This window comes from Onychomys torridus, chromosome 19 (genome assembly GCF_903995425.1).
Source record: "Onychomys torridus chromosome 19, mOncTor1.1, whole genome shotgun sequence".
NCBI classification, from domain to species: Eukaryota; Metazoa; Chordata; class Mammalia; order Rodentia; family Cricetidae; genus Onychomys; species Onychomys torridus.
This window is the reverse complement of record NC_050461.1, coordinates 64,417,908-64,426,444: the sequence shown is the minus strand read 5'-3', so window position 1 is coordinate 64,426,444 and position 8,537 is coordinate 64,417,908. Positions and strand designations below refer to the sequence as shown.

Genomic DNA, 8,537 nt, shown 5'->3' with positions numbered 1-8,537 from the left:
TCATGAGAATGTACCATTTTTCTCCCCAAAGTCATAAATTACCAATATCTCCTGAAACAGAGCTGATATGCCATGGCTACTACCACATTCCATACTGGAATTTTGTCTGGCATGTGTATTTTGCATGATGTCACAACTGTGAGTTAATATGTATAACTGCCCTCCTGTATCTGAAAAATGCTTTTTAAAATTATTATTATTATTATTATTATTATTATTATTATTATTATGTGTTTTAATTTTACACATCTGCCATGGGTTCCCCTGTCCACCCCCCTCCCACACCCACCCCCACCTTTCCCCCTCCCTTCCCCTCCATTCCCATCTCCTCTAGGACCAAGACTCCCCTGGGGATTCATTTAAACCTGATGGATTCAGTACAGGAAGGTTCAGTCCCCTCCTTCCAGCCTGAGCATGTGTCCCTGTGTAAGCCCAAGGTTCCAAACAACCAGCTCATGCACTAAGGACAGGTCCTGGTCCCACAGCCTGGATGCCTCCCAAACAGTTCAAGCTATTCAATTGTCTCACTTATCCAGAGGGTCTGCTCCAGCTGGGGCCTCCACAGCCGTTGGTTCATAATTCATGTGCTTCCATTCGATTGGCTATTTGTCCCTGTGATTTTTGCAATCTTGGATTCAACAATTCACACTCTTACAGTCCCTCCTCTTTCTCTCCAGTTGGACACCTGGAGCTCCACCTGGGGCCTGGCTGAGGATCTCTGCATCCACTTCCATCAGTTATTGGATGAGAGTTCCAGCATGACTGTTAGGGTGTTTAGTCATCTGATCACCAGACTAGGTCAGATCAGGCTTTCTCTCGACCATTGCCAGCAGGAAAAATACTCTTTTGATGTAGTCATTTGTTAGGAGTTCATGCTGGTTGGAGGTTGTACTCTACTATTGCCTAGCAGCTTTTTCCTGAGCCCAGCAACATGGACAACTCACTTCCCCTGGTGGAAGGTTTCCTGTTTTCTATGTGGTCTCATTTGGACACTCTCTTAGGCCTGGCCTGCCTGATTTATCTCTTGTATGACCAGGGATGCAGTTCTCTGCAGAAGCTTTCCCCTCTGCCCAGATTGTAATTAGTCATTAATGCTAGAGGTATTAGGATAGGACCATGCTTCTATATATGACAACTAAGATGTGTACTAGAGGTTTTGTAATAGGGGTGTGCTGTTTAATACAAAATAGGTGCCTCCCCAGCTACCTTGACTAATTCTATATATCCGCTGTACTCTGGAATTAAGCTGAATAGATTCACAGAAGCTGTCTCCCAGAAATCTCTTTGTCATGTTCACAGGCCATACAAAGTTTTCTGTCATTGCTTCTTCCCTTTGTCCTTATGGACTGGTGGCCAGCAGACCATGAGGAAAAAGGTGACCTCACAGTCATTCATTTACTGTAGTAGGATCGGCCCATAGAGTCTAGGAAATTGGCTCAAACAAGTTGCGATGGCATAAACATAATGTACTTCCTTATGAGCCAACTTGGAGTTTCCCTGAATGCCTAGCAACAGGTGCTGTCAGACTACCTGATTACTCACAGATTTCCTGATTATTACCAGTCAATAAGAGATGACCATGCAATTACAACAAATTGGGACACACCTTGGGTTCTGGGATGAGGATATAATAAGGACTCCCCATTATTGAGTAAACAAGTTTCCTGTTTGTCTTCAACTGACTACCAATGTCTGGGTCATTGATTCTGCAAATTCTACCCTCCCCCAAGGGAGCCCTTAGGATCCAGCAACAATTCACCATCTCTGTCTCTGACATACATGCTACCATCTGCTCATTAATGCTCTCTAAGTCTTAGGAGCAGAACATGTGATGTAGATGCACTATTTAGTGATAAACTAATTAATGGATATAATAATTTATTTAGAGTCAGTTTAATAGTATATCCACTTATCAGTGATAGTAGTATTTTTTTTTGAGCTGAGGATTGAACCCAGGGCCTTGTGCTTGCTAGGCAAGCGCTCTACCACTGAGCTAAATCCCCAACCCGTTAGTAGTATTTTTTTACATAGAGTTTATGATCTGATTTTAGGGGATATTAGGTATAAAGAAAAGATGAATTGGGTTAAAACATTTATATTATACATGTTTAGATGCAAAATAGAAGGGAAGGAAGATATGGATGAAATATAATGGGGCTTTTGCAAATTTTCCGACATTCGAATTCCTCAAAACCAGTGTAAATATCTACCTGGAGCCCATGATATCTGTCATTTTCTTCTGGGTCCTAGTCACCTACATAGACCCTTTGGCGTACAATACCTCAGTCTTCATGCTTATTATTCTCATCTTCCTTGTTCATCCTCTCCTAATAGGCCCTATTTCCTTGCCTGATATGGTATGAATGCTATTTTTCTCCAAAAGAAATTCATCTTGAATATTGAGGTATCAGTAATTTAGAATATAATGGAAACATCAGAAAGTTGAGTCTACTAGAAGATATGGCTGTGAGTCATAACAGGTTAGACATACCTACTTTCACACTTGGTTGCCAGTAGATATTACAAGGATCAGCGCAGAAGGGCCTGGTAACTTGGAATATCTTCAGCAAAAATGGTTAAGGGTTTATAAATGACAATGCATTTGGGAAGTTTGTATGGAGGAGCAGTTTTGAATTAAGCCAGGTTTCCTGTAGTGAATGTTTATGGCTTTATCAGCAACGTTGCTTGCAGAGATTTGTGCCCATGGAATATAGCTTCCTTATGATGTCTTTTATCTTAGGGTTTTATCATTCTGAAAAGACACCATGACCATTAAAACTCATTAAAGTAAAAACATTTAATTAGAGTGTCTTTCTTACAGTTTCAGAGGTTCAGTTCTTTATCTTCATGGTGGGAGCATGTCAGCCTTCAGGAAAATGGTAGCAGAGAGTCCCACATCTTGCAGACAACAGGAAGTCAACTCACTTACTGGGCAGAGTTCTAAGCACAGAAAACCTCAAAGCCTGGCTGCAGTGGCACACTTGCTACAAAAGGTCTATACTCATTCCAAAACAGCCACACTTTTTAATGGTGCCACATCTTGTGAGATTATATGGGCTAATTACACTCAAACTACCACATCTATGAAATGTTTAGAGTAGCCAAGATACTATGTATCAGTCCACCTGATGACAATGTGGGGATACTTTGAGGAAAACATATTGAACGTGTCTTCCTCAAGGCAGCTTGTCACAAGGAAAGGTTATAAAAATGTCAATTAAAATATCAAAAGACCTATGGCCCAACAGCTTAGCTACTGTTTGTAGCTGGAACTTTTTCTGTGTCCTGCCTGGCTCATGGTCAGGACAAATCTCTTTCACCCACCAGTCCCATAGCCACCCAGATCGAAGTAAACACTCAGAGGCTTATATTAATTAAAACTGCTCAGCCATTAGTTCAGACTTACTACTGACTAGCTCTTACACTTTAACTCAGCCCATTTTTGCTAATCTATATGTCACCATGTGTTCTGTGGCTTAACCTGTGTGCCATTACATGCTGCTCCCTGGACAGCAGGCTGACATCTCCTCATTCAGCCTTCCTTTTCCCAGAATTCTCCTTCTCTGCTTATCCCACCTATACTTCCCACCTGGCTGCTGGCCAATCAGTATTTTGTTTATCAACCAATTGGAGCAACATATTTGCAGCACTGTGTACTAATTGAAAATATTTGATTTTCTGTAAAAGTCTACAGTTATATTGTTATAATCACATTGGCAGCTTTTGTATCCTTTTTCCATAGAAAGCAGTGACTGGACAGGGTAAAGTCCTGACTCTAAGGATGAAGGGGCCCAAAATGGGAAAGCATTTTTAAGATTGCTGTGATGTTCACCAACAATGGACTTTTATCATATGATAGTGAAGCACAAACATGTAAGATTGCAGAGAAAGTATAAAAAGCCAGAAAGGTGGACACTAGGGCCAAGATGTTGTGGGTGGCTCTGGACTTCATGGATCTTCTGTGGGAAACACAAGTGCTGTGAGTGTATTGGGCTTGGCACTTGTGTCTGCAAAGATTGACAATCATGGAGCTGCTGAAGCAGGTGATGAGGACAGAAACCAGAAGTTCAGGAAACATAAAAAGCTATATATTAGGAGACTGTGGTTTTGTCATGACCTACAACAGTATAGTATTCAAAATATGTCAAATTTTGTTATGTTTTTCCTACATTTTATAGATATATTCACTGGGAAAATGACATTTACCATGGTGTAAAAAATACAACACACAGAAATATAGAGACCAATGTCCCTTGGAGACTTGACTTCAAGTTTCTTCCAACAGGAGTTCTCATGGCTGATGGTGACAGCCTGGAAGACACTCAAGAGGCAAGTTGTGACAATGGACATGCTCCTCAAAACTCTGAGAATATACAGAAAGAGTTGATAGCTCCAATCATTGAAGAATTGTTTCAAACCAAAAGCTGCCTGTATGTGGGATGAACCTTTAAATAGAAGGATCAAGGAACTGACCATAATCATGTGCATGAGAATAAAATCCATTGGTTTTAACTGCTTTTTGTTCTGGTAAAAGACTAGATAATCAAAAAAGAGGAAAGTTTCCCAGTATTCCCACTGTACTCTGTGATAAGAATATCATTCCTATTGCTAAATTCCTGGAGTCCATTTTGTCAATGAGCACCTTTTATTTCAAAATACTCCCACAAAACATTTTTTAGAGTAAAGTGATGAACTCTGTATACATGGAGCAGTGGAGTAAACTAAGACAAGGAAGTCACATTAGCTCAATTCTAGAAATTCTGTATGGACAGCAGAGCAAGACCTTTCCAAATTCTACCTCAAAGTCATCTTGACATGCATAACAACTTTCAGTGTAACTGTTGATGTCTTCAGATGTATATAATAAGAGAGATGATTCTCATTCTTTTCTTAAAAAATCAAATTTAAAAATATTGCAAAGTTAGCCTAGGAGAAACAAAGATAAGAAGGAAACTGAATTTAACATGTCTACCTGCCTTCTGTCATCTTATTCTTCTTTAAAAAAAATCCATTTTGAGTTCATTTTTTGTGTTAATCAGAAAAATAAAAAGGGTAGAGCCAGCAAACTTTTTTTAACTTCATTTGTTAGTTAAATAGTACTAATTACTGTGTTCAAATTATAATTTCAATATGGTTACATCAAGAGTTAAATCTCTTCCTATTTCACAAACACATATATTCACACTCATGTCTAAATCATTACAGTTAGGGTGAGGAGAGTGGTGGGAGAGGAAGGGGTCTCTGTGAAGCTTTGTAACTTAATGTACAATTGAGTGAAAATATGTGATCCATTACAACAGAAATTTTGCAAACACTGTGTTCAAGGAAAAATAAGTAGGGGAAGAATTCAAGTTTTTGGTGCAAATTATGGTGTCATCAATCAATAGAAATGTAAAATAAATTTTGTTTCAAATGGTAGCACTTAGTAAGGATCAATATATGCCAGAATTTCAAGAACTGCTGGTGGTGTTCACATTGCTTCATCCAATTCCCAAATGAAAGTCAGTGTGTAAGTGAAACATGTATGACTTCACTTTTTGGAGGAATATTCACATGCTGCTCAGAATTTGCATTTAAGTAATAGTTTGAGCACCCAGAAATGCACACATTTATGAATTCATCAGTACATTTGTTCACTTGTATTCACACCGATGACATCTTTGCAGCAATGTACATGAAATCAGTAGTGTGTTCATAAAATTCGGATGCACTGAATATGCCTCAAAAATATATGAATTCACCATTAAGTTTCAATTCATGGAAATCACAACACATGGAAACAGTGCTCTGTCCTCTTAAAGAACTAGAGAAATATGAACCAATGTTCAATCAATTTCACTCCTGCAAATAATCCAGTAGTACACTATTACTTATTTGATGACTTGGAATTGAAATAAAGTTAGTTGGCAAGATCTCATTTGTTTTGGGAGAGCAAGTGTGTTCAAGCATTGTCTTTCTCTGTATTGCAGATGTTATTGGTGTGTTTTCACACTCTCCTGCTTTCATACTAGGTTTCCTGATACTGACACAGCAAGCCAATGTTCTGTGTTTTGTTCTATGTGGTACATAATGAGGTGACTGTCATTTAAGATCAGTTAAGATATAAATAAATGCTATAATTCATTGGTATTTGTTGTAACATAAATGGTGACGAGGTCTTGGAGATATCTTGAAGACAATGTGGAGCATCAGTATACACCCTATGTTTAAGAATCAGAAATAAGGACCTGAACCCTCAGTAAGTGAAGCAAGGAAGAGATGATGAGAAGAGGTTAATTAATCAAGAATCCATCTTCACCCTGAGACCTGTCCACTACTTGTGGCTCTCCCAAACCTAGAAGCACTCTGTTATTTCCCAATGACTGACGTTTATCTTGGGAGTCAAGGGATTCTTCACAAGAACCAGCCATCATATTTGTTATATCATATCAAATTATTAGACATAATTACTAAAGGTTTTGTTGTGTTTAGGGGCTTTCCAGACATAAACTGAGAACTGCATAAAAGTGACAATCTTTGAATAACTGTTACAATGCTATTCATTTTATAACTTCCATGGTTTGCATAACAATTAGTTATGGACAATTAATTTCTCTTAATTGAAAATACAAGACTACACAGAATATTTGGAAAATCACCATCAAAATTAATAATGCCATGTGGGCAGTGTAGAGACTTGAGATTAGGAACATGGCCAGAATTAAAGCAAAGTTTTTGATCTGCAATACTATGTCTGTCATAATCTTTAGTGCACAAACTATACTCTGTTTCTTTTTGTAACATGAACATGTGTTCTCAACCACTGACAGTATATTAAAGGCTATGCTTAAATAGTGTTCTAATATTACAAAAACTGCCTAGGTCTGAGTCAGTTTTGATAAGCATAGCAGAAACACAATATATATTTTTCCACCAGACATATGTATATATTTTAAGGGGATAAAATACAGAATTATCTATTAAATAAATTACTGATCAATGTTACTTTCTGTATGTGGTATAAAATGTGAAAATTAATACATGATATGAGTGTGGCCTATACATTAAAGTATTAAAAACCAAGGAGTTCATTAATCTCTTCAGTTCTTTCCTTACCTGAAATAGGAACTGTATTAAGTCTCCAGAATTCACATAAAAATTTTGCTGTGCTGATCTGCATTTATAGGATGAACACTTAGGGATTTGGAAGAGGAGTGTAGGTCACCTAGGGCTGGTTTACCAGAAAGACTAACATATTCTGAGAATACTTGATGAGGAAAAGGCACTTCTCAAAGGGAAGAACATAAAACATGTCTGAGAAATTACTAAGGAAGCTGTCCCACACAAGTACCTTTCCATGTGAACAGGAAAGAGCACCTGCATGCAGACAGAGGCACACATGTACACATAAAATATTTGAAGGTGCAAGCCATTTTATTTTAAAAGCTTTAGTCAATAGTCAATAGTGTCCTGGGGTGAGTGTCTTGTGTAGGTTAACCCTTGAAGGCAACACAATCACTGAGGGAGGATGGTGTAAGCCAAATATGATGAGGAGCTAAGGGACTCTCAAAAAACCTAGAATTGTCCACCCCTATCAATCTAGTAGAAGAAGACTCTTAGGGTCTACCAATTATTATCTAGCCCTGACCCTATAGCAATTTAAGACATCACAGAACACAAGAATAATACTGTGTATCCAGAGAAACATAGCCTGATAAAAACCCTTTAGCTGGCAGCTGAGGGGAGAGTTCTAGGTTGAGAAAAAGGAGTAAAATAAAGGTGTTGACGCTGCAGTCGATGAGAATAAGTAAGGGTAAGAGGCTTAGCTGTTTGAATAGAATGGCTGGAAATCTGACAACACAACAGGAAGTAAGTACTGAATCTATAGAAGCATACCAGGTAAGAATGAGACCTATTAACATATTGATTTTATCTGTTAAAGTAAATTTGAACAGTACATCCCTTAGTCACTATTCTACTTTTTTAAAATTTTTTATTCATTTTACATACTAACCACAGTTCCCTCACCCATCCCTCCCTCCACTTCCCTGCTCCACATCCTCCCCAACCCACCCCCATCCACTCCTCAAAAGGGGTAAGGTGTCAACAGGGCCTGGTACATTCACTTGAGTCAGGACCAAACCCTTTACCCTGCATTGAGGCTGAGGAAGGCAACCCACCATAGAGAATGGGGTCTGAAAAGCCAGTTCATGCCAGGCATAGATTCTGATAGCACTGCCAAGGGTCCTTCAAAAAGACCAAGTTACACAACTGTCTTCAACATGCAGAGGGCCTAGCTCAGTCCCATTCAAATTCCACAGTTGTTGGTCCAGAGTTAGTGAGTTCCCATGAGCTTGGTTCAGTTTTCTCTGTAGATTTTCCCATCATGATCTTGACCTCTCCTTGCTCATATATTTTCTCCTCCCTTTCTTTGGCTGGACTCCTGGAGCTTTACCTGGTACTTTGCTCTAGATCTCTGCATCTGCTTCCATCATTTACTGGATGGAGGCTCTATGATGACAGTTAGGTTATTCCTCAATCTGATTACTGGGGTAGGC

At 38.8% G+C, this 8,537-nt stretch overlaps 1 pseudogene; it reads right to left on the bottom strand.

The window, feature by feature from the left end:
- Window positions 1-3,775: 3,775 nt before the first annotated feature.
- Window positions 3,776-4,627, bottom strand: LOC118570336 (annotated as a pseudogene).
- Between the last annotated feature and the right edge of the window lie 3,910 nt (window positions 4,628-8,537).